Source organism: Eurosta solidaginis, chromosome 1, assembly GCF_040869045.1.
Source record: "Eurosta solidaginis isolate ZX-2024a chromosome 1, ASM4086904v1, whole genome shotgun sequence".
Lineage (NCBI taxonomy): Eukaryota > Metazoa > Arthropoda > Insecta > Diptera > Tephritidae > Eurosta > Eurosta solidaginis.
Window position 1 is genome coordinate 94,461,784 of NC_090319.1, and position 27,583 is coordinate 94,489,366.

At 38.2% G+C, this 27,583-nt stretch overlaps 1 protein-coding gene and 1 pseudogene across 3 annotated transcripts in view; both read left to right on the forward strand.

The window, feature by feature from the left end:
* The window catches only part of LOC137236496 (zinc finger protein rotund-like), a 371,834-nt gene that overhangs the window by 193,734 nt on the left and 150,517 nt on the right, over positions 1-27,583 (forward strand). The gene's annotated exons all lie outside the window — the stretch shown is intronic.
* LOC137238597 (tRNA (cytosine(38)-C(5))-methyltransferase-like) overlaps positions 13,347-27,583 on the forward strand; it is a 16,112-nt pseudogene continuing 1,875 nt past the window's right edge.

Here is a 27,583-nt window from a genome sequence, read left to right on the forward strand (position 1 = left end):
CATACAAACTATAAAGTTATAGGCAAAGCACGATTTGTTTTCTGTTTTTTTTTAACATTTTCCTTTGTTGTGCTTTAGCTTGTTGTAGTTGTTGTTGTACGCATGCTCCACCCCTGAAAAATGATTGCTTTTGCTGAATTTGTTACTTTTAGTTTTTGTTTTTTAAAATTTTTATTTTTTGTTTTTTAAACTTTGTATATTAATGTATGTGTGTGTGCGTGCGCTCGAATGTGCGTGCGTATGTAGGCGTAGCTAGGACGTGACTGATTTGGTTAGACCATTTTATTGCTAGTTGTTGTTGTTGACAAAATGCTAAAAAACAAAAATGATAATAATACAAGCATACTAAATGCCATGCCTACATACGAACTCACATACATACATACATATACATCAATGCACTAACATATATATGTATGTACATGCGTATGTTTGCATTTACATTACGTTTCGGCTTTTATTCAAGGGATAAATAGAAGTGCTTTCCACCGAAGCTTTCATCAACACTTTGTGGCTGTACTCACAAAAATACGTCCGACCATTTTAGAAGAGTGTTAAGAATATAGACAGCACTTCTCCGGATATAAATCCAGCAGCTTCTGGTACTAGTCGGACTGCCGGAGGAGCCAAGTTTTTTGCTCCTAGAACTTCCTTAAAATGAGCAAAACGCAAATTAGAAGAGCAAGGCAGGATAACTTGAACGGGCTGAACCGTGACAAACTCACATAGACTGAATGAGTGCTAGCAGTATTTTGCTCAACAACTAAACTGAAGAACTCTATAGGAAACCAGGAACTACATATGTGTGTTAAAAAGTAACTCAGACCTGATGATAAATGTTAAAAGATTTCTAGGAACTATGTAACTTGCTACTTTTAAATGCAATAACTGTGCTTCTCTTAAGAGGGCACGAGCACAAGGAGTGCTTATTCGGTTCCTCTTCCAACACGCACTCCCTACATTTTTTTCACTGACCAAGCCTAATTTAAATGTATGTGACGTCAAAAGGCAGTGCCCAGTCAAAATACCCGTCATGAGTTTACAGTCCTCTCTTTTCAATGGGAGGAGTAATTTTTTTTGGTTAAGACTGCGCTCAAGCTGCCTCGAGGCATTGAGACTCGTTGCAGGTGTTAACGCTTTGCTCTTCGCTTCCAGGTCTACAGGTGGGATGTGCAGAATGGCATACATTGTTTTCACGGCTGAATGGTTGTTTTCACGGCTTCCGTTATGCTAAGTATTGATAGCCTTTTCGCTCCTCTAATTGATTACAATTGCTGTAAATATCAAACGGGAAAGGGAGACCCCACGTACACCCCAACATTCTTATACATGCATAAAGTGTTGTCGAGGCCTTCTTCACTCATTCCTTCAGGTTGAGTTTCCACGAGCAGAGGTGATAATACCCTGCCCTGCAGCGTGTCCGTGCCCACAGATTTTGTGGCCTCATACAAGCCCCACTGTGAATTAATCTTCTTGTAATTAAGATTAGTTAGAAGAGAAATTCGGCCTAAATCTCCTCGTAGGTAAATCTCAGGATCGATTCAGGACAGTTTCATGCAGGTTTTTATTAACTCGACACCTAGTTCAGATCGTTACGGGATTGTTTTCGCAATAGTTGCAGGGCGATATCGGTATACTCTCAGGATGATTCCGAAGTATCTTGATGGCTTTCACAGGGTTGTTTCGGAGTTGTATTTGGGTTATTTCCTGAACACCACGGCACTATATAGAATAAATTTTGACCATTTCATTATAATTTTCGGATTGTTTTTGGAATCATATCGGGGCAACTTCGGGATAACTTTAATGTGATAACGTAATGATTTTTAGGCCCGGAAGTTCCTTCTCAGGATTATTTTAGGGATCTTTCGAAATTTTGTCCGGTAGCACTCCCTGACTATTTTGAGACTACTTCAGAAATTTTTAGCAACTGTTTTGATATTGTCAAGGAACCTTTTCGGGGATATTTCGGGATTTTATGAACTATTTTGCGATCGTTTTTGGATTGTGATTCGGTTCATATCAGGACTGATTCGGATTTGGTTGTTTTCGAAATATCACCGAGACCATTTAATGAATGTTTGGAGATTATGTGGGTATAGTCCCGAGATTGTTTTCGAGACTATTTCTGGACTTTTTCGGACCGTTTCAGAAATGTGTTTAGTGCCATTTCGAGGTTGGTTGTTTGGAAATTATGTGGAAAACGGGTGAGGGATATTTTTGAATTTTCGCCAGATCAATTTGATATTGTTTTGGGAACTTTTTTATTTTATTTATTTTTTCTCGTTAAGAGATCATTTCGTAAAAATTTTCCCAGGGAGTAAGTAAGGTCATACCATTTAAAAAGTCCAGTATATCCCTCATTCTATGGATCATTGCGGTTTTAGCTGGGGTCTATTTTGCGTTTGCGTGCAATAAAAGTCGGCATCTTTTCGGCGCTGTTTCAAGATTATTTTCCGGACTGTATCGTAACTCTTTTACGGCATTTTTTGCACGCCTATTGGAGATCATTTTAGGATTATGTCGGAAATATTTAGAGATTGCATCTTGCCATTTCGAGATATTTTCGTGATAATGTTACAGACTATTTTGGGCCCACCACGGGACTATATTATAATCATGCAGCAGGGTCCGAAAAATTCGTTAATATTAAAAGTTGTTGAGCTATTATCACCTTCGGATTGTTATCGACATTTTATTGGCTTGTTATCATCGTGCTATCGGCATGTTATAGATAATAACTGCTATTGAAAGTTGTTGGTAAATTAACGGTTTTTTGTCATAAATTTTTATCTTAAAAATATCAATTTGCTATCGTAAAAACTTCGATTTACTATCGATTTTTTGAAGAAAAAATTTCGACTTATTATCCCAAAAAATCGTTATGCTATCGAAAAGTTATTAATTTTTTGGCAAAAAAATATCGAATCCCTATCGAAAAGTTATCGATTCAATCGAGCTCATCGCCATAGCGTTTTAGATATAGCCGTTGCCATTAAAATCGATATCTTTTTGGTAACGTGTCGATAATTTTTCGATAAAAGATCGAAATCGATAACATTTCGATAACGAACCGATAGCTCATCGATACCATTTTCTATTGATAGAAAATTTTTAATCCCTTGATAATAAAACACCAACTCACATATCTTTCGCCGATAACAAACCAATAATAAGAAATGTATAAAACTGCCATAAACTGCAGATAACCATAAATCGGATAACTCGTCGATAGCGGTTATTACTCTTGCCTTTCCCTTCATATTATTTTTTCCTTTGCAATTCTTCGTGCATCAAACACTTCATGCCGTACTTACACATAATAATTCACAGTTATGTTTTTCGTATACAGTAACCCTGTAAGCCAGCAAGAAACTGACCAGAAACAGTCACGAGAAAATCGGGATCACTATACCCAAACGGTTCCGAAATAGTGCTCCTCTATAATCTAGAAATGGTTCCGAAACGATATCCAACACAATCCCGAAGTGGAGTGAAATTATTCTAAAGTAATCTAGAAATATAGCCAAATGTTTCCAAAATCGTACTGAATATCTCCCGAAAATCATCCTAAATTGTGATGCCTCCCTTTACTTTTCCAAGTTCGTTAGATCACAATGAATGCCGCTCCAAATACAAAATATTGTTGTTTTGAAGCTGGCAGATACAGGGAGCAGGGAGGGGCGTAGAAATTGGTGTGCATCACTCCTTGCTTTTCCAAAATTGCTTAGATCGCGGTTTTATATGGTCTAGGACGAAAAGGCGTAAAGTTATCATGAGATAAAGGAGGGAGCATTTTTGAAATTTAAAATTTTGTTCACAGATATACAGCAAAATATTTTACATACATTTTTAATGCATTTGCACATGTGTTTGTTTCAATAAGGTAATAGGTGTGGATATGGCTTATAAAAAAATATAAAAATTTAAATAATTAAAATGAAATTTCAAAAACAAAATAAAAATGGAGTATGCTCGTACAGTGTTTCAGTTAGCTAGAGTCTCACCGCTTAAATTTAAATATGAAACAATCTTAAGACTCAAAAAGTTAAAATTAAATTCTTTTTATTACCCGAAATTAATTATTCGAGCCGGACCCGTTCGCATCTTGCGCAACAAATATAAAAGTCTCATATCAAATATCAACAGAAATCAGCTGTGCTATCAATCAAACATCTATAAACTGGCATGCGCTTGCGCTGCCATCTGGCGAATGTTAGCAACTGCCGGTAATGCCGTGTTAGTTCTAATCAAATATTCACAATAGTGCCATGGTACAAATAGATTTCTTTGTGCGCTCACAATCGTTAATTTTAACAAATTATTTTAATAAAATGTGGCTAAACAAAAGCACTACTACTAATAATGCCCAAAGCTCACTAATAGCACGAATCCCCATCTTTGCAACCAAAACTTTATTTATAGATTTGGGTTCCAAATAAGAGCGAAGAGGGACCTGCACATAAAAACAGCAATTAGAAATAATATATAAGATTTCAGGTGTCGATACGACAACTAAATTTTGGCACACTTTTATATACAAGTCATCACTTCCAACCGAAAATTAAGTTGTCTTACTTGTTGCATGCTTAGGGTTTCCGTCCATAAAAAAAAATTTCATTTTATTAAACTCAAATATGTCTTTCCCACTGTATAATATTTAAATATGGTTTGTGAACATCATCGCTATCAGCAACAACAAAAAAATACAATAAAAACAATTGTTACGTGCAATAAAAATAACATTAACCACGTGCAGGAAAAGCTGACACCAGCCTGGTAAAAATATGCGCCTAAAAGCGTACCACTTACAAATACATTTCAATGTGCGCTTGTACTTATGTGCGTGTGTGTGTATGCAAATGCAATAAAAGCAATAGATTAACCCAGCGAACATAATGTTAAGTTCTATTTTTCAAAGCATTAGCATACTCTACAAATGAACTAAAGCTTTTCTTTTTGAATTTAGCACTCATTTTAATAAGAATTTTAAATAATGTAATGGCTTCAAAAGAATTTTTTTTTCTATTAATTTGTTCCGTCATTTGAGCGTTTACTCCGGGCTAAACGAACTTGTTTTTACGCTTTTTCTGTTTAGAATTAAACTTTTCTAAAATGTTTTGACGATGCATTTTCAGCCAGTTGTAACCAGGCCCTTTGGTGTAGTAGGCGAGCATGCTAACTTTACAGTTGAAAGATGGCTGCAGTGTGTAAGCTAAAATTTAATCAAATAATTTAAAAAAAGAGAAAATTTGTATCAAGAAGTCTGGGACATTAAGTACAAATATGTCCGAAAAATTTTCTTTGTGCTTTGTTTTGTACTTTTATTTCTACCTTTTTTCTCTATATTTAAATTTTTACGAAAAAAAAAAAATATTTTCTGGACAATTATCCACTTTCTATTTTTATTGTTCTCCTTGCTCGTACATTTAGGTAGGTTATTTTTCAAATATATAGACACTGATAACAAGTTAGGAGAAAAATTAGAAAATCGACCAAAATCGGCCTCTTTCCCATAGAATGCTCTAGTTGCAAACGTCAAAATAATTTGCACAAAATTTTAAATTTTAATCAGAATATTTTGTTTTATGAACATAATTTTAAATATGCTGTTGCGTATTTCCATTTTATGCCCGCATTGCCCTATCACCCTATCCTGGCCGTCCTTTCGAAAATTCCATATATCAGAGTTTCTTTCTTAAAAAAATTCCCTATTTGAGTTAAAATTCAATATATTTTGATACTAGCTGAGACGTTTTTAAACAAATTCTGATATATGGCGTTATTCAAACATTTCCTGAGATAGAGCGTTTTTGAAAAGGCAGCCGGGATAACGTTTCACTGTTTTGTTATTACGAGCAGAATTTCTTGGCCAGCAAATCTTATCTTAATCGAATTTCGCTTTTTTCTTCTGTTATACAATATTCTAGTTAGCAAAATTAGTTTTATAACATAAACTATTATTTACCCGTGGCCCAGTTTCCAACCAACAAAATACATCATAAAATGATTGCTATACACCCCGATATGATCCTGAAAATAATCTTGAAACAGCCTAAAGGAGATCCCGACACTATAGCTCTCACAATGACAAAATATCCCGTAGGTAAACCCGCAATAATCAATGGTAAGATTTATATACTGGATTTCTTAAAAATATGGGGTCCAAGACTCCACTGAAATACTTTTTTACGGAGTAAAAACAAAAACAATCTTTTTCCGGCCGTAGTTAAAACGTAATCCGTAGGAGTTCTTCCGATGAGATTCCAGGAAAGCCTCGAAATGAGTTTAAAAACTTTTGAAACAGCCCTAAACTACCCTCGAAAATAGTCTCGAAATTATGCAGAAATAAACCTGGTATAGTCGTGAAATGGTTTCGGTGATATAATCACGAAAACAGCCAAACAAAATCTTGAAAAAGAGCCGAAAAGGGTTTCTAAATATTTCTGAAACAGTCACGTAATAGCTAAAGAAATCTAGAAAGAATCACCAAAAACCGAACACCGTCCTGGACACAACTCCCAAATGGCCTCGAAATAATCCTGAAGTACTCTGGAAATAGCCGAGAAACCAAAATTTTATTGAAAACAGTTCATATGACCAAATATTATTGGATAAGAATGGAGTAACGTAGAGTTATCACTGTTGAAGGGCGGAAGGAGGTCGGGGAAAGAATTCACCATTGCTCACTTTTTTGAAATTCCTCAGAATCTATCCAAATTTCCTTTATAACAAATATTCTTGGTATGAGTTAAAGAAATTCGAATGAGGGACAGGAGTATATAGCTTAGGTTAGGCTGAACTGGCCGGTCAATAAAGATCTCAGATAGACTGAATGTGTCTATAGTGTTAGCAGAATTTGTTTAACGACCAAACGGAAGAATCCCTATCAGTTACCAGGACTTATGTTATATAATAACTTCGTTATTTTGGCAAATACTAGAAGTTTTATAGGACCTATCTTAGTTGTTGCATCGACATCTTGCAACTCTACCACCCCTCATAGCTGAAGCCTTGACCTCGCGAGCGCAGGACAAGAACAGAGAACGTGCTCAACTGTTTATATCTGCAGCTCGCACTTTCTTCGTCTAATGCTACTGATGAGGCCTAACTTATAAGCATCTGCCGCCAGAAGGCAGTCTACATTAAGTATATTCATCATGAGCCTTAAGTCTTCTCTCTTATTCAGAGATATGAGCCACTTTGTGAGTGTTATGTCTTAGAATTTGCACATGTTCTTAGAAATTTCACAGCCCTGCGCTTCTGTACACGCCATTCCTGCTTAATGGATCATATGCAACTCATGTCTCGTTTTGATTTCTCCCAAATAGATTGTGACGTTTACCGCCAATTCAGTGAGTGCTGCACTCTCCTTTGCCAACTCATTGGCCTTTGCGTTTGCCTTCTATCACTTTATGACCGAAAACCCAGTACAAATGTATGTTCCAGCCTGAGCGAAGGTTTTGCAATGCTTCTTTGCATTTCAGGACACTTCTTGATGAAGTACTGTATATATGGGTATCTACGCGCCCTTTTCATATCGAAGTAAAATTTTTTTATTTAGTTTAGCTTAAAAAGTTGCTGCTTTGTTGAGACAGTTTCATCTCGTTGAGTGCACTTATGCATTACTCTTCATGCTTACTGGGTATACGTGATAATTATGCACACTCTCTTCAACTAAGTACACTTGCACGCACTTAGTAAACTAATACATAAAAATAGGCGCATGCTATTAAAATTAATTAGTGTGAGATGTTGTGAAGAGCAGATACAAAAAGGCAAAAAAAAAAATTGAAAAACAATAAAAATCAAAATAAGGCTAAAGAACCAAAAAAAGAAGCAAAAAGTATGCTAAAATGCATAACGACAACAACAAAAATGTAAAAACCATTCACATTAGACCAACAAATGTTAGAAAGAGTGAGAATGAAAGAATCAAAGCAATGATATATCATACATAATAACTAGTGTAAGTGAAGAGAAGGACGTGCAAAAACAGGGTGACGAGAGTGAGAGTGAGATTGTCCACTAAGGGGAATGAGGATGAAAAGTTTGTGCAATTGTGCGTTCGGTTGTGATGTGTAGAAATACATAGATGCATGTGAATGTGTGTGTTTATCAGTAAAAGTGAAGGTAGGTGCATTGCCAGCTCGGCATGAATTGAAAAGAAGAGCGGAAGCGAGCAAATGAAATGGCAATAAAAAGACATGTAAGTATGTATGAGTGAGAAAGCTTTAAAAGTGATATGTAAATATGTGGCGTTTTTTAAGCTTTTTAGCCAATTTTTATTATTAATTAAAACAAGTAAGGAAGGCTAAGTTCGGGTGTAACCGAACATAACATACTCAGTTGAGAGCTATGGAGACAAAATAAGGAAAATCAATCTGGGGTAACCCTGGAATGTGGTTGTATAACATGTGTATCAAATGAAAGGTATTAAAGAGTATTTTAAGAGAGAGTAGGCCATAGTTCTATGGATGAACGCCATTTAGGGATATCGCCATAAAGGTAGACCAGGGCTGACTCTAGAATTTGTTTGTACGATATGGGTATCAAATGAAAGGTGTTACTGAGCATTTTAAGAGGGAGTGGGCCTTAGGTCTATCGGTGGACGCCTTTTCGAGATGTCCCCATTAAGGTGGACCAGGGGTGATTCTATAATGTGTTTGTACGATATGGGTATCAAATGAAAGCTGTTAATGAGTATTTTGAAAAGGAGTGATCCTTAGTTCCATAGGTGGACGCCGTTTCGAGATATCGCCATAAAGGTGGACCAGGGGTGTCTCTAGAATGTGTTTGTACGATATGGGAATCAAATGAAAGGTGTTACTGAGCATTTTAAGAGGGAGTGGGCATTAGGTCTATAGGTGGACGCCTTTTCGAGATATCGCCATTAGGGTGGGCCAGGGGTGACTCTAGAATGTTTGTACGGTATGGGTATCAAACGAAAGGTGTTACTGAGCATTTTAAGAGGGAGTGGGCATGAGGTCTATAGGTGGACGCCTTTTCGAGATATCGTCATTAGGGTGGGCCAGGGGTGACTCTAGAATGTGTTTGTACGATATGTGCATCAAACGAAAGGTGTTACTGAGCATTTTAAGAGGGAGTGGGCATTAGGTCTATAGGTGGACGCCCTTTCGAGATATCGCCATTAGGGTGGGCCAGGGGTGACTCTAGAATGTTTGTACGATATGGGTATCAAACGAAAGGTGTTACTGAGCATTTTAAGAGGGAGTGGGCATTAGGTCTATAGGTGGACGCCTTTTCGAGATATCGCCATTAGGGTGGGCCAGGGGTGACTCTAGAATGTGTTTGTACGATATGGGTATCAAATGAAAGGTGGTAAGGAGTATTTTAAAAGGAGTAATCCTTAGTTCTATAGGTGGACGCCTTTTCGAGATATCGCCATAAAGGTGGACCAAGGGTGACTCTAGAATGTTTGTACGATATGGGTATCAAACGAAAGGTGTTACTGAGCATTTTAAGAGGGAGTGGGCATTAGGTCTATAGGTGGACGCCTTTTCGAGATATCGCCATTAGGGTGGGCCAGGGTGACTCTAGAATGTGTTTGTACGATATGGGTATCAAATGAAAGGTGGTAATGAGTATTTTAAAAGGGAGTAATCCTTAGTTCTATAGGTGGACGCCTTTTCGAGATATCGCCATTAGGGTGGGCCAGGTGTGACTCTAGAATGTTTGTACGATATGGGTATCAAACGAAAGCTGTTACTGAGCATTTTAAGAGGGAGTGGGCATTAGGTCTATAGGTGGACGCCTTTTCGAGATATCGCCATTAGGGTGGGCCAGGGGTGACTCTAGAATGTTTGTACGATATGGGTATGAAACGAAAGGTGTTACTGAGCATTTTAAGAGGGAGTGGACATTAGGTCTATAGGTGGACGCCTTTTCGAGATATCGCCATTAGGGTGGGCCAGGGTGACTCTAGAATGTGTTTGTACGATATGGGTATCAAATGAAAGGTGGTAATGAGTATTTTAAAAGGGAGTAATCCTTAGTTCTATAGGTGGACGCCTTTTCGAAATATCGCCATTAGGGTGGGCCAGGTGTGACTCTAGAATGTTTGTACGATATGGGTATCAAACGAAAGCTGTTACTGAGCATTTTAAGAGGGAGTGGGCATTAGGTCTATAGGTGGACGCCTTTTCGAGATATCGCCATTAGGGTGGGCCAGGGGTGACTCTAGAATGTTTGTACGATATGGGTATCAAACGAAAGGTGTTACTGAGCATTTTAAGAGGTAGTGGACACTAGGTCTATAGGTGGACGCCTTTTCGAGATATCGCCATTAGGGTGGGCCAGGGGTGACTCTAGAATGTTTGTACGATATGGGTATCAAACGAAAGGTGTTACTGAGCATTTTAAGAGGGAGGGGGCATTAGGTCTATAGGTGGACGCCTTTTCGAGATATCGCCATTAGGGTGGGACAGGGGTGACTCTGGTATGTTTTTGTACGATATGGATATCAAATTAAAGGTATTAATGAGGGTTTTAAAAGCGAGTGGCCCTTAGATGTATATGTGAAGGCGTTCTCGCGATATCGACCAAAATGTGGACCAGGTGATCCAGAAAATCATCTGTCGGGTACTGCTAATTTATTTATATATGCAATACCACTAACAGTATTCCTGCCAAGATTCCAAGGGCTGTTGATTTCGCCTTGTAGAACTTTTTCATTTTCTTCTACTTAATATGGTAGGTGTCACACCCATTTTACAAAGTTTTTTCCAAAGTTATATTTTGCGTCAATAAACCAATCCAGTTACCATGTTTCATCCCTTTTTTCGTATTTGGTATAGAATTATGGCATTTTTTTCATTTTTCGTAATTTTCGATATCGATAAAGTGGGCGTGGTTATGGTCAGATTTCGCCCATTTTTTATACCAAGAAAAAGTGAGCTCAGGTAAGTACGTGGGCTAAGTTTAGTAAAGATATATCGGATTTTGCTCAAGTTATTGTGTTAATGGCCGAGCGGAAGGACAGACGGTGGACTGTGTATAAAAACTGGGCGTGGCTTCCACCGATATCGCCCATTTTCACAGAGAACAGTTACCGTCATAGAATCTATGCTCCTACCAAATTTGAGAAGGATTGGTAAGTTTTTGTTTGACTTATGGCAATAAAAGTATTCTAGACAAACTAAATGAAAATGGGCGGAGCCACGCCCATTTTGAAATTTTCTTTTATTTTTGTATTTTGTTGCATCATATCATTACTGGAGTTGAATTTTGACTTAATTTACTTATATACAGTAAAGATATTAAATTTTTTGTTAAAATTTGAATTTAAAAAAATTTTTTTTTAAAAAGTGGGCGTGTTCTTCATCCAATTTTGCTAATTTTTATTTAGCACATATAGAGTAATAGTAGTAACGTTCCTGCCAAATTTCATCATGATATCTTCAACGACTGCCAAATTACAGCTTGCAAAACTTTTAAATTACCTTCTTGTAAAAGTGGGCGGTGCCACGCCCATTGTCCAAAATCTTACTAATTTTCTATTCTGCGTCATAACGTCAATCCATATACCAAGTTTCGTCGCTTTATCTGTCTTTTGTAATGAGTTATCGCACTTTTTCGGTTTTTCGAAATTTTCGATATCGAAAAAGTGGGCGTGGTTATAGTCCGATATCGTTCATTTTAAATAGCGATCTGAGATGAGTGCTCAGGAACCTACATACCAAATTTCATCAAGATACCTCAAGATTTACTCAAGTTATCGTGTTAACGGACGGACGGACGGACGGACGGACGGACGGACGGACGGACATGGCTCAATCAAATTTTTTTTCGATCCTGATTATTTTGATATATGGAAGTCTATATCTATCTCGATTCCTTTATATATGTACAACCAACCGTTATCCAATCAAACTTAATATACTCTGTGAGCTCTGCTCAACTGAGTATAACAAATGCAGGCTACACAAACTGGGCTATACGCACGCACATATTTGTGTCTACAGTTGTGGGCAAGCAAATGTTCCAAGTACAATTTAAGGGAGAGTATCGTGGATGAGCGTATGCTTAATTAAATGTTTACCTTAATTAGTCATTTTCATAAGGAATACGTTATGTTAGTAGAAAATCTCTTTAAATTTTAATATTTGGGCTACATGACGTATGAGTAATTTTTACATTAATGAGACAAAGTGTGAGGGAAAAGTTTTGATTGGCGCTATTGAAAAAAATTATAATTTGATCAACTTTCAGTGTATCCCATGATGCTTTTTTTTTGTTGGGGTTTGGGATTATGGGCAGGGTTCTATGACCACAGCGTCAGGTACAAAATCAAAATGGTCTTTCTAGATTGTCGCTTCATTTCACATGTTCCTCCGTTATTCACAGTTGCTCCGTTATTCAATGATATTTAAATTCCGTTATTTCTCTTAACAATGTTCATTTTTTGGTTTTTAAATGGCACCAGGCCAGGCACAAAATCGGTGATATGTAAGTATTTCAAAACTATTTGTCACATCATGCTGGGAGAGCAAAAGCTATCCTTAAGACAGGCCCAAGGATGCTCTGCCCATCCCAACCTCCCTCGTTCACAAACAGGGGTGCGTCAAGCCATCCCTCCAGCCTCTTTTTTGTTTCCAGCTCAACCAAACCAAGCCTAAAAATATTTTTAGCTGAGCTGTGGATCACTGAGGCTTCCCAGTTGAAACCCAAAATCGAATTGTGATGCTTTGTTTTAACTGAAATATCTGCCTGTATCGATATTAAAAGAGTCTTTTTTCGCTGGATGGGCTTTTTGCTATTTAAGTATGAGCGAATGCTACGGCTTTACTTTTCTATTTTCCTAGGGCTTTCCACATACATTTCTTAATAATTTGCTGCTCTATCGACTGCACTTTGAAAGTTGAGTAGACTATTCAATAGATTTTAAATTTTTTTTTAAAATTGGCGGAACGAGACCTGCATGTTTTTTACCGACTCCGAACGGCACATGAGTTTTTGCTGAAAAACGTTTCATGTTAGAAAAACAATCGGAGTGTTTGCAAAACCTCCATCGAGGGGCGAGAATTTATTCTAATTGAAAAATTTTTTTCTAAAATATAATGTAGTTTTCCCGCCATTAGCTTATCAGCAAAAGTATGGAACATTTTTTTTATATTTTTTTCCCACTTCCGAACCACTGTGCGGTGGCCGCAACATTAGTTGTATACTCTTCAATATTAGTTGTATACTCAGAACATCTGGCGCTTACTTAGATGGGTCAGTATGAGGGGCTGGTGTTTAGTCTTGCGTGCTTCAGGAGCTCTTTTAATAGAACTATCGTACATTTTTTTAAAAACTAGGATTTTTGATGTATTTATATACATACTATGGATTGTGAAAAATCCCAACAACATTATTTGCAGCAAAAGATATCAAAGAGTTGTGGTAAGTTTTGTGAGCCCATACTCATAGTGAAGTACTGACTTTTCTTGCAATCGGCAAAAACCCTTCGATCAATAGATCAAAAAGAATATCGATTGCATCGCACCTCTTTTCCTGATCGTCTACGGTAGTTATTTGTATAATTTATAGATGTTCATCGCACATAGTGAAGGGTTGGTTCAATATTCCTTAACAAGAGTTTTGGTGAGCCATTTAATTCCAGAAGCACTTAAACCAATTACGATCTGGTTGTGATCTTGTCGTCTACCTTCGTTTTTTTAATAAACAAATCAAATTTCCACTGAAAAGCCAATTTTAAAATCAAAGTACTGAAACAAGTCTTTTAGGAAGGATTTAGAAAATAATTGGTAGACTGCTAGGTTTCCAGAATATGAAAGCAAATTTGTTCAAGTGTTATTAAATTGTAGCTTTACTGAAGCATTTCCGCATAGGAGTCTATTCTGAATTGAATGTGCTGTTTTGGCGCAGAAAAGGTATTCTAGTTAATTTAAAAATTCTTGTCCTTTTCTATGGAGAATTTAACGCTGTGACATACAACGAGCTTCTGAAGGCCCGAAAACGTATATTTTGGTAGCTTATATCCTGTTAAAAGCAGTCAGAGCCGCAGTCAGCTTACCAGACACCAGCAATTTTGCAAATCTAGTGGTGCAAAGCTTTATCCACAGAAAACTTTCCCTTATAAGGGTATCGGCTCGCTAACCGTCTTCAGCCCTCCAGGTTAATGCTCCAAGATGGTTTTTTATCCAGTACAATCTTGAGATCTGTATTACTAATTTCCCCATCAATATTAAAAAAAAAAAATAATGTAAGGCGCGATAACCTCCGAAGAGATCTAAGGCCAAGCTTCTCTTCCCATTTGCGTTGTGCTCCTTTTGATTTTCCCTACAAATCGGCCGGACGGGACCTACTTGTTTTATGCCGACTCCGAACGGCATCTGCAAGGCAGATGAATTTTCACTGAGAGCTTATTTCTAAAATTTTGATGTTGCTTTGCCCCTTTGTGAACCCAGGGCATAAAGTGTGGTAGGCGGAGCACGCTACCATCACACCACGGCGGCCGCCATCAATATTATTTCCGTATTATAAGAATATCTTTTGTAAACAAAAGTCACTTTTAGCCATTTTGAGGAGCTAACAACTCCGAAGTAACTACCCCAACACAACTGTACTCGTAGCAAAACTGTCTTATTATATGCCTACGCAATTGGAAGGAGGGCGTTTAGCATAGTCTACCGTGAGTCTGCGCAAGATCGTCGCAAGTTAAGGCAATACAAAGATACGCGCACGCAAATGAGCGCTAACAGAGGTTGGCAGGGCAGTTACTGACGCCAGCAAGTAAACACGATACAACAACTATAGCCTTTGACGTCTACTGAAGTGCGTATATGAAATAACTGGGGGTAAGCGTCAACATAAGTAGAAGGAACACAAGAATAATGGGGTACGGACGAACCAATACCGTTGTACAGATCCAACGTCAAATTTTTCCTAAAATATAAATGTTATATAATTAAGTAAGTAATTACAGTAGAACTGAAGAACATAATACATTAATTTGATTTATCACAAAGAATGGGCCCCAAGGTCTATACAAATAGTAAACAGAACCTGAACACGTTGAGAATACCCCTATCTCTAGAATATACGTTTGGGGATGCGCTACACCATCCTAGCTGGTGCCACTTTGAACCGAGTAGGCAATTGCAAAGAATAGTCCTCTATCGACGAACGAAAATAATACTCTACAAGTCGCTTATCATACCTATCGCGATGTAGGGATCGGAATCATGGCCAGTGTCAAGAGAAAATGAAATGGCTCTTGGAGTGTTTGAGAGAAAAGTTTTCCGGAAGGTTTATTATCATGTCCGTGATGCCCACGGTTAGTATCGTAGTAGGTAAAATGATGAGCTGTATTTGCTCTACGCAGATATGAATATAGTGTAACGGATGTAACCCCAAAGCCTGCGCTGGCTAGGTCATGTTATGCGAATGGACAAAGACGCTCTGGCCAAAAAAGTACTTCAATTGATACCGCAGTTTAAAAGCAGAGGAAGAGATAGACCTCCACTACGTTGAGAGTGGCAATTGGAGTAATACTTAACATCTCTTGCTGCTCCCGGTTTGCGTCAGCTATCACGAAGCAGGGATAGCTGGCGTGACTTGTTACAAAACGGTCAAAATCGTTTAGGCTCCATTTAACGATAATGATGACACTATGTAAGTGAATTTTTATATCAGTTGAGCAGAGCTCACAGAGTATATTAACTTTGATTGGATAACGGTTGGTTGTACAGGTATAAAGGAATCGAGATAGTTATAGACTTCCATATATCAAAATCATCAGTATCGAAAAAAAATTCGATTGAGCTATGTCCGTCCGTCCGTCCGTCCGTCTGTCCGTTAACACGATAACTTGAGTAAATTTTGAGGTATCTTGATGAAATTTGGTATGTAGGTCCTGGGCACTCATCTCAGATCGCTATTTAAAATGAACAATATCGGACAATAACCACGCCCACTTTTTCGATATCGAAAATTTCGAAAAATCGAAAAAGTGCGACAATTCAATACCAAATACGGGTTAAGCGATGAAACTTGGTAGGTGATTTGAACTTATGACACAGAACATAAAACTAGGAAAATTTTGGACAATGGGCGTGGCACCGCCCACTTTTAAAAGAAGGTAATTTAGAAGTTTTGCAAGCTGTAATTTGGCATTTGTTGAAGATGTCATGATGAAATTTGGCAGGAACGTTACTTTTATTACTATATGTCTGCTTAATAAAAATTAGCAAAATCGGAGAACAACCACGCCCACTTTTTAAAAGAAAATTTTTTTAAATTCAAATTTTAAAAGAAAAGTTAATAACTTTACAGTATATAAGTAAATTAAGTCAACATTCAACTCCAGTAATGATATGGTGCAACAAAATACAAAAATGAAAGAAAATTTCAAAATGGGCGTGGCTCCGCCCTTTTTGCATTTCGTTTGTCTAGGACACTTTTAATGCCATAAGTCGAACAAAAATTTACCAATCCTTGTGAAATTTGGTAGAGGCTTAGACTCTAGGACTGTAACCGTTTTCTGTGAAAAAGGGCGAAATCGGTTGAAGCCACGCCCAGTTTTTATACACAGTCGACCGTCTGTCCTTCCGCTCGGCCGTTAACACGATATCTTGAGCAAAAATCGATATATCTTTACTAAACTCACTTCACGTACTTATCTGAACTCACTTTGTATTGGTGTAAAAAATGGCCGAAATCCGACTATGACCACGCCCACTTTTTCGATATCGAAAATTGCGAAAAATGAAAAAAATGCCATAATTGTATACCAAATACGAAAAAAGGGATGAAACATGGTAATTGTATTGGTCTATTGACGCAAAAATAACTTTAGAAAAAATTTTGGTAAAATGGGTGTGACACCTACCATATTAAGAAGAAGAAAATGAAAAAGTTGTGCAGGGCGAAATCAAAAGCCCTTGTAATCTTGGAAGGAATACTGTTCGTGGTGTTACATATATAAATAAATTAGCGGTACCCGACAGACGATGTTCTGGATCACCCTGGTCCACATTTTGGTCGATATCTCGAAAACGCCTTCACATATACAACTAAGGACCACTCCCTTTTAAAACCCTCATTAATACCTTTAATTTGATACCCATATCGTACAAAAAAATTCTAGATTCACGCCTGGCCCACCTTTATGGCGATATCTCGAAAAGGCATCCACATATAGAACTAAGGCCCACGCCCTCTTAAAATACTCATTAAAACCTTTCATTTGATACTCATATCGTACAAACAAATTCTAGAGTCAGGCCTTGTCCACCTTTATGGCGATATCCCTAAATGGCGGCCATCTATAGAACTATGGCCCACTTCCTCTTAAAATACTCTTTAATACCTTCCATTTGATACACATGTCATACAAACACATTCCAGGGTTACCCTAGGTTCTTTTTACAACATGGTGATTTTCCCTTACTTTGTCTTCACAGCTCTCAACTGAGTATGTAATGTTCGGTTACATCCGAACTTAGCCTTCCTTACTTTTTAATTCTTGCTCTTAATTATTTGGCCACCACTTTATGCACACATATACAAACATACTTACTATTATAGGGAAATAGGTGTCACGCTTGCATATTTGGCATTTGCATGCATAGAGAAGGGGTATGCCCTTTTGTGTGATCATATACCACTCATGTATGTTAATGTACATGTTTGTATGTGTGTGTGTGTGGATGCGTGCAAATAGTTTCTGTGAAAAAACTCACATCAGCACTTGCGGTTGAGTGAGCGCACGCACACAAACACATGCAATTCCGTCTAGTCGGGGATACGTAGGTGTGTTTGGCTGCAATTTCGTTTCGAGCTCAGTTTTTATTTTTTTTTATTTTTTACATTTTTGTTTTTGCTTTTGATTTTGCTTTCACATGTGTATTTGCCTATATTTGTATCCTCAATTTTGCACAAAATTTTTGCTAACTTTTTGTTGCTATAATTTACCTGGTGTGATGTACGTGTAATTTGTTTATTAGTTTGTAAGTATGTGTGCGTATCGGCTAAGAGAAGTTTGTATGTTTGCGCTGTACGAGTATGCAATGAAATTGACACAGCAACAAACAGATCCCAGGACAGAGTAAATGCAAAAATAGAGTCACCAATTAAATTTGCAAGGAGAGGGGTGAAGGCTTAGTGGAGCCTGCGAAAGGATGGCATAACATAAGGGAAGGCAAAACATGGCCAATAATAGAATTCATTTATATTAGTGCTATTGTAAGAACTACAACAATAAATATGAGCATAAACATGCAAGCATAAGATTAGCAATGAATAGGAAATGTGAATGTGTGAAGGTAAATTCAAATGAAATCAGTTTGGTTAAAAGGTGTACCGTTATAATTGTCAACAACAAAAGAATAAATTAAGAGGACTATGGTTAATGCATTTGATATGCGACAATAAACCGGAATGCTTTGAATCATAGAAATGGCAATAAATAAAGTCGACGTGAATGTAAAGGGCATGAAGGCCGGAAGTAACGCTGCAGGGTGGGGTATAATCACAAACGCTATGGACGCTGGTCAGCAACCAATTGCTTAGGCGATTCGACAGATTACCCTTCAAACTAATGACGTATGCAGATGATGCTACAGTCACCATAAGTGGCAGATGTCTTCCAAAAATCAGCTCACTGATGGATCAGGCTATTGGGGATTCACATGCCTAGGCATCTCGAGTCGAGTTAACCGTCAATGTGGAAGATAATATCAGTTAATAAGAAATATATGGTCCCTAATTGTGTTAAGCCTAATATTGGTGAGGTAACCCAACAAGAAAAGTACAAGTAGAAATGATACTAGATAGTCATTTGTCGTGGAAATTGCATGTGGAAGAGGAAGCAAAGAAAGCCTCCGTGACACTGTAAGCATGCAAGAGGATGCTTAGATACACGTGGACTTACCGCCTTAGCTTTCACATTGGGTATTTGCCGCAATTGTCAAACCCGTACTTTACTTTGAGCTCCTCTATTGGTGGACAGCTACACGAAAAGGTACGTTTTCCAAAAAATTTGAGCAGCACATTCCACCTGCAAAGATTGCGGCCAAAAAAATATAGCGATAGAAATTGCAACAAGATATCGGAGCAGTTTGAGTTCAGGCCAAGTGGCCACAGCAGTATAGCGACATTAAATGAAGGGCGAAAGGACTACTTGATTCCACGCCTGAGCTTCGAAAGGGATATCGGAGCTTTGGGATGTGCAGAAATGGCATAAAAACTATGACGTGTATGCCGATGACTCCAAATTAACGGAAGGGGTCGGGTCTGAAGTTTACTGTGTCGATGCAGAAATAAGTATATCCTACAGTCTTCCAGATCACTGTAGTGGCTTTCAGGAAGAAATTGTAGCCGTAAAGAAGGCAGCAGATATTCTGAAGGAAGTGTGCTTAAGCTGCAGTCGCGTCAATATACATTTTGATAGTCAGACGATGAAGGTAATAATCTTACCAATACTTCATCAATACGTGTCCTGGAAACAGCATTGGAGAAACTTCGCTCGGGCCGAAACATACATCTATTTCGGTTTCAGGGTGGGTAGAAGTTAGCGGAAAAGCTGACGAGTTGGCAATTTAGGTCGCAGCACTCGATGAATCGATGGTAGACAGCCCAATGCGTTTGGGGGGAGGAATCGAGGGGACACAGGAGTTGCATATGTTACACCAAGCAGGATAGACGTAGACAGAAGCACCGGGCCACAAAATATTTAAAATCATGTGAAAAAATCCTACGACGTTAGAATCCCAAGGTGTCTCATATCTCTAAAGAAACAAGACTTACTGCTCACGATACACCCTTTAACTGAACACTGCCTGCTTGGTCACATGCTAATATGTGAGGCCTCGTCAGGGGCAGCAGTGGTATGAAGTGCGACCTGCACGAAGAAACGGCTCGGCGCGTTCTGTGTCCGTTTTCTGCGTTCGCAAGGTTAAGGCTCCGGCTTCTAGGAGTGACATAGTTGTCAGATCTTGATGTGGTAATTTAGTAAGATCATAGAAAACGTTATTCTAAAACATAAGTCCTGATGCGTAATTTGAGATTTTCCGTTTGGTCCTCAAACAAGGTCTGGTAACGCTATGGACCATTCTGTACATGTGAGGTCTTCATTGACTCATCAGTTCAACTTACCTTAGTCAACTGGAGCTCGCTTATGCTTTTCCAGTTGAACCAATACGAAGTTAACAATGTCAAAAATAACACCAATCATGAGCCTACAGTTCCGTCAGTCTTTTTTTGTCTAATGTGCCCATGATTTTCGACACCTTGCAACCTTGCGATTAGTTCCACGCCTTTCTTGTTGGGTTGATCATGTGCATTTGTGGGCTTCTTTTAATCTCACTCAATCTGATTTTAACATAGGAAATGACACGAGTAGTTTTTCAGAAGTGGTGTGCATGAATATGTTCTTGAGCCATTCGCTGATGGCTGTTCCTGACTTTTGTAGCATGGCATGGTAATAAACCGCATAAGTCAGGCGATTACTGCACTTTCTATCTTGATATCAGTCACCAAGTCCGGCACTACTTCCTACCTGATTGAATTGTAAAAGCTGCCCTTTTTTATGATCTTTCGAACGAAAAATTGTATCTCAAGTGACTTTTCACTATTACGCCACCACTTTCCGTGTTCTTTTCTTATTGGTCCTTGGACTATATTGCTCCCAAGGGGATTGCCTGGCTCACTGACTTTTATATGTAGTAAATTCATTTTAAAATCCGAATCTTTCCATTTTTAAGAAACTTTCCGGCAAGCCAGAGACTTGAAATTTTAAATTTATATCAGAGATCAAAGCGAGTGCAATACTTATTATAATGCTCCATTGGAAGGCGGTCAGATCGAGGTATTTAGAAAAAAGGTTTAAATAATTTTGTCTTGCGATCTATTTTAGGAGACTTCCCATTGCGCTACCATATTGAAATCTTTCACATGCTTAAGATGACCTTGATGAGAAGTTATCCAAAACTTTTTGGAATGCAATTATTAGATCGTCATTTCAGAATTAGGAAGTTTCCCTACGAGGTAGGCATGGGCGTATCTAGTTTGGCTAAAGCCATACCAGTGGCGTAGCTACCTTGGGTGGCACCTCGTGCGGAAGTTGGCGGTGTCACCCTATCGAAAGTAAAAAGCAATAAATTGTATATGATAAGGGTCATGGATCATTTATTATTTATAATATTTAAGATATAACAAAACACAATAATAACTAAGACAGAAAAGGAATTGTTATACAATAAAATTTTCTTATTTCTAGCTTTAACAGCTGCAACCTCAGCAATTACTTCATCGAAATTTATATTTTGTATTGTCTCGTGTTCGATGTCTAATATACCAAGATTGCTAAGCCGCGATTGGGTCATTGTTGCCCGCAAATAGTTTTTATTAATTTTAATTTACTGAAACTTCTCTCGCATGAAGCTACGGACACGCAAACCATCATGAACAATTTCAGTGCAATCACAGGATTAGCAAGAGATTCTTTAAAATCCCATTCTACAATAAACTTTAAAAAATCTAGAGACACCCACTCAGTAACCGTAATATTAGCGGGTTTTAAATGTCTTCGCAGTCTTGGTATGTCCAAAACTAATTCGGTTTCTGAGACCTCAACATAAAAATTAGTAAATTTAGATGTAGCTAATTTCAGTTCTTCAGTATTCGCCAAAAGCAAAGCATTAGTTAGTACGATCTCGAACAATGAAGCTACATATTGGAGAGACAATTTAACAATTCACGCCAACAAAACACACTTCATGGATCAAATGAGAAATGTTGCAACTGAGACGTCAAAGATCGCGTGTTTGGGACGGGGAATCTCCCAAGACAGCGTCAGACTTTGTTGCGGAAATCCCCGAATTATACATGGAGCTGAGCTAGTGGGGGAATCCTAGAAAAATAAATTTTTGTGCTAGCGATTGTTTTTTGTTTGTACATTCTTCTTAAAGTTGAGAGACCGGGTGGGTGTCACCCCAAAAAAGGTGACAACCGGTGCGACCTACCCCCCTTTGCTACGCCACTGATCCATATCAAAGTTTTATGCAGTTCGTGGTTTGTTGTGTTTGCGCTTAGCTTTTTGTTGCTCATACGCACCGTAGCACCATAGGCAATTGCTGATGTACCTACACACACACGCATATATACAAACGCTTATGCATGATAAGAGGATACGAACATATCTGCATACAATTATGAATATGGATATGCGTATGTATGTGTGCGTGCTCGCAAAGGTGCCTATGCCACGTTATATTTACATATACATAAATAGAGCCCCATAAAAATCAGCAGAGCACCCAATTGCACATTTGTACTATTTTCATTTACGCATGTAAGTATCTATGTTTGCATCTGTATATTCGCTTGCATACAGGCATATACTACACACATACACACGTCAATACATACATATATACGATGAGTTTGTAGCCATTCACTTTGCTATACGCCAACGCTTAATTGTTTCACAACCAATACATGAACAGCGGGCGTCGCGTTGCCCCTTCGGCGCCAAAATTAAACAGCCGCTGACTGGCCGAGCGTTTGGACTGTCCCATTGGTTTGTGTGTTTGATTTTTATTGGCATATAATTTTATTTAAATGCGTTTATATTGTGGCGAGTGCGCGCAGCTTTTGTTTTGTACTATTTTTATAAATTTTAGCTATTTTTATTTGATTTGTTCTTTTTTGTGTATTTTGTTTATTTGTTGTCTTTGATTTGTTTTTGTTTGCCTTTTATTTGTATTTGAATTTCCTGATTTCTCACACTTTTAGATTTGAAAATTTTAAATACTCATATATACATAAAGCTGTATAAAGGTACATATAAACCCTGCAAAAAAATCGTGTGACTAATCGCCAAGGAGAGTGGTCTGCAGCTGATCTCTGTTGTATACTGCTTGGAAAACTTGTCCCAATGTACCCATAGGTGCACAAAGTGCATATCTCCGACATTAGCAGTAGCGGTGTAAAAAGAAGAGTAAATAATCTGTCCCACCATACCTATAGTGATGCAAACAGGGCCTGTACGATACCACCCGTAGGGGCAAAAAGAAGGCCTGTCCGATACTACACATAGGGCATAAACAGATACAATTGGTATATCCAGGACATGCTCAAACACTCCAATCCATAGATGGATAGATAATTGTTGAGGATTGCACTGCTACCATTGGTCTATGGTGCCCTCATCTCCTTCACAACACCTCATCCAAGCCGACTTCCTTAATGAAGCCTAGTTGTTCCCCTGCCTTGAGGGTTTGAATGTGGGAATGCTCTCGCCATGGCGGGCCCACACGTCTAGAGATAGCGTCGCATTATATATCTTCCGCTGAACGATCACAGAATCGGCCGGTATCATTGACTGTATGTCCAATTCCAGTAAATATAGATGTTACAGCTCACGTTAACTTAGATTATCTTAGCGCTCTCTCTTCCAACAATAAATATCTCCAAACTTCTTTGGACCAGCTGGCAGAAGCAGCTCAGGACCAGGCCGTGCAGTCGCTGCCTCTGCCATACTGTACGCCTGCCATTACCCTGTTCTTGTTTTTGTAGCAGTGCTTCGCCCCATCCAATAGTTGCGGCCGATCACAAATTGTCATCATTATCCTCTAATGGGAGTCCAAGGAAACTTGCTGTTTCAACAGGGTGAACCATAATGAGAGGGATGTTAGAGGCGTTGATTCCACAATACAGTTAAAGCGATGGTTGGTGTCATGTGGGGACACATTACAAGCAGGACATATGTTTTGTATGTCGGGGTTGGTTCTGGATAGGTAAGAGTTTAACCTGTTACAGTATCCAGATCGAAGTTGAGCTAGAGTGACTCGCGTTTCCCTAGGGAGAGTGCGTTCCTCTTGTGCTAGTTTTGGGTATTGTTCTTTGAGTACAAGATTCACCGGGAAATTCCTGGCATAGAAGTCCGACGCCTGTCTGTGGAGTTCACTTAGGACCTGCTTGTGTTTTTTTACTTCATACGGCTGTGTTCTCATGTGCCGTATTTCCTCATAATGCTTACGGATATGACTCCTTAAGCCCCTAGGCGGTATTGACCATTACTCTCCACTCCCCTGTTGTCAGGGATCCAAGCCAGCAGTTCTATATTGCGCATTCACAGATGGTTAAGCTTTTCCATGTAGTCCAAGACTAGTGCTGATTTTATTTTCTATGCCGAAACTGTCTTGAGTACCGGTTGACTATCGCTGAGTATGGCAACGGTTTCGTTGGGTATCCGCGTTGAAGGTTCAGTTCTGCACATTTACTTATGGCGTATACTTTTGTTTGAAATATTTTTGGGTGTACACCCAGAGGAACTGATATTTTGCCTCTAGGTCAAAAAACTTCAGCTCCAATCTTCTCTCGTATTTTTGTGCCATCTGTGTACCATACTAACTTGTGTAGGCTTTGCATTCGCTCTAGTCTAGTTGAATTCCATGTAATCGTAAATTCCAATTCCATATATGTCTTTTCTGGAAGACTACTTGCCTAAGGATAACATATATCGGTAGTTGAGAGGTTTGGATCTTCTGTTTTAGTTGGGATGATATAACTTTTCCTTTGCCGAATCTCTTCGTCGCAATATTCACGAGGGTCCACTTGGCTGACTTTTCTATCACTATATGTAGCGTAGTTGGTCGATGATAGCCTCTAGCACTGTTGTGCACAGACCAGTGTTTGGACTTAGGTCAGCACTTGCCTCTGTGTCACTCGAGTTGTTATCGATGCCCAGGCTATCGAGTTATAGGTTATTATGGGGTTTACCATCATGCTACAAATTCATCTCAGGACAAGTGGGATGCACCGCATGTTTTGCCTGCTGCACGCTTGCGTGCAATGATGTACGTCGTGGCCTTAGTTGTCATGGAGCCAAGTGTTGCTTTAATAGGAGCTTGTTATCTTACTTCGGTTCCATGTTCTAGTACTATGTCATTTATTGTTATGTTCACTCCAACCGATATAAAGAGATCAAAAATATAGTCGAATACTCCTTTGCGACTCACCCAGATTCATCCTAGACTAATCGCAGTTTTTGCAGTGTATGTATTGGTAAGCACACACTTACATAATCGACCGAACAAAATAAAAAATAAAAAGCGTGCCATTTATACAAAAAAGCATAGAAAAATTAAATATACAAAAAAAAACTGTAAAAATAAATAACTAAAAGTCCAACAAATATGGTTTTGCTAAAAAATCAATTTAACTTTGATGATGAGCGCTCTGGCCTATGGCGAAACATGCAAATTTCATACACCCCACATACATATTTACGTGTTTTGTTTTTACTTAATACTACAAAGCACATACCTATACACACACACTTTTATATATGCATACATATGTACACACACACACATTTACCTACTGCACAAATTATTATTTTTAATTCTGCACTCTCTTCCATGGCGCATTTTAGCTGCATTAATTCGCAAATAATTATTTGTGTACAGTCACAAATTTTTTATAGCGAATTTTCACAATATTTACGCAAGAAAAATTCAGAAATTGATTGATATTTGTTATGAAATACTTTCATTTCATCAAATACTCGTCTTGCAAATAAATCGGTTTCAATATTGTTTGCACTCGTTAGACTTGCATTTAGATCAAAATTTATTGTTACTTAAACTTAATTAATTGTGAGCTCTTGCTTTACGTAGATATGAATACAGTTCAGGCTTCTTTGATACGTTTTGTTATGCTATGTATGACCATGCCCCGGCCTCAGGAAGCATTCGAATTGACACATGGATTTGGCAGTAGATTTAGAGGAAGGCATCTGCTAAGTCAAGGAGTTTATTGGCTCAACGGCGAAAGAATCCCCAAAGTTGATAAGACAGAAATTCAAGGCGAGGAAACGAAGGAAAAAAGGCAAAGCAACGCATAGAAAAGAAAGGAATGGAATAGAATGGAAGGAAAGGAAAGGAAAGGAAAGGAAGGGAAAGAAAGGAAAGGGAAAGAAAGGGACGTAAGGGAAACGAAAGGAAAGGAAAGGAAAGGAAAGGAAGGGAAAGGAAAGGAAAGGAAAGGAAATGGAAGAAAAGGAAATAATGGAAAGGAAAAGAAATGAAAGGAAAGAAAAGAAAAAGAAAGGGAAAGAATGGAAAGAAAAGGAAAAGAAAAGAAAAGAAAAGAAAAGAAAAGAAAGGAAAAGAAAGGAAAGGAAAGCAAAGCAAAGGAAAGGAAAGGAAAGGAAAGGAAAGGAAAGGAAAAGAAAGGACGCAAAGGAAAGGAAAGAAAAGCAAAGGAAAGGAAAGAAAAGGATAGGAAAGGAAAGGAAATGTAAGGGAAAGAAAGGGAAGGAAACGAAAAGAAAGGAAAGAAGACGAACGGAAAGGTAAGGAAATGAAAGGAAAGGAAATATAAAGAGAAGAAAGGAAAGGAAATAAAGGATATGAAAGAAGAGGATAGAAAAAGAAAGGAAAGGAAAGGAAAGAAAAGGTAAGGAAAGGAAAGGAAAGAAAAGGAAAGGAAAGGAAAGGCAAGGAAAGAAAGGAAAGGAAATGAAAGAAAAGGAAAGGAAAGGAAAGGAAAAGAAAGGAAAGGAAAGGATAGGGAAGGAAAGGAAAGGTAAAGAGAAGAAAGGAAAGGAAAAATGGAAATGAAAAGAAATAAAAGAAAAGTATTGAAAATTAAAGGAGAGGAGAGGAAAGGGAATCTAAAGAAATGAAAGGAAAGGAAATGATGAAAGGAAAGGAAAAGAAAAGAAAAGAAAAGAAAAGAAAAGAAAAGAAAAGAAAAGAAAGGAAAAGAAAGGAAAGGAAGGAAAGGAAAGGAACGGAAAGGAAAGGAAAGGAAAGGAAAGGAAAGGGAAAGAAAGGGAGGGAAAGGAAAGGAAAAGAAAGGAAAGGAAAGGAAAAGGAGGAAAGTAAAGGGAAAGAAAGGGAAGGAAAGGAAAAGAAAAGAAAAGAAAAGAAAAGAAAAGAAAAGAAAAGAAAAGAAAAGAAAAGAGAAAGAAAAGAAAAGAAAAGAAAAGAAGAGAAAGGAAAGGAAACGAAAGGAAAGGATAGGAAAGGAGAGGAAAGGAAAGGAAGGGTAAGGAAAGGAAAGGAAAGGAAAGGAAAGCAAAGGGAAAGAAAGGGAGGGAAAGGAAAGGAAAAGAAGGGAAAGGAAAGGAAAAGGGAGGAAAGTAAAGGGAAAGAAAGGGAAGGAAAGGAAAAGAAAAGAAAAGAAAAGAAGAGAAAGAAAAGGAAACGAAAGGAAAGGATAGGAAAGGAGAGGAAAGGAAAGGAAGGGTAAGGAAAGGAAAGGAAAGGAAAGGAAAGGAAAGCAAATGAAAGGGAAGGAAAGGAAACGAAACGAAAGGAAAGGAAAGAAAGGAAAGGAAAGGAAATGAAAGGAAAAGAAAGGGAAAGAAAGGACGGAAAGAAAGGAAGGGAAAGGAAAAGAAGGAAAGGAAAGGGAAAGAAAGGAGGAAGGAAAGGAAAGGAAAGGAAAGGAAAGGAAAGGAAAGGAAAGGAAAAGAAAAGAAGGAAAGGACAGGGAAAGAAAGGGAAGTAAAGGAAAGGAAAGAGAAAGAAAGGAAGGGAAAAGTAGAGAAAGGGAAAGGAAAGGAACGGAAAGGAAAGGTAAGTAAAGGAAAGGAAAGGAAAGG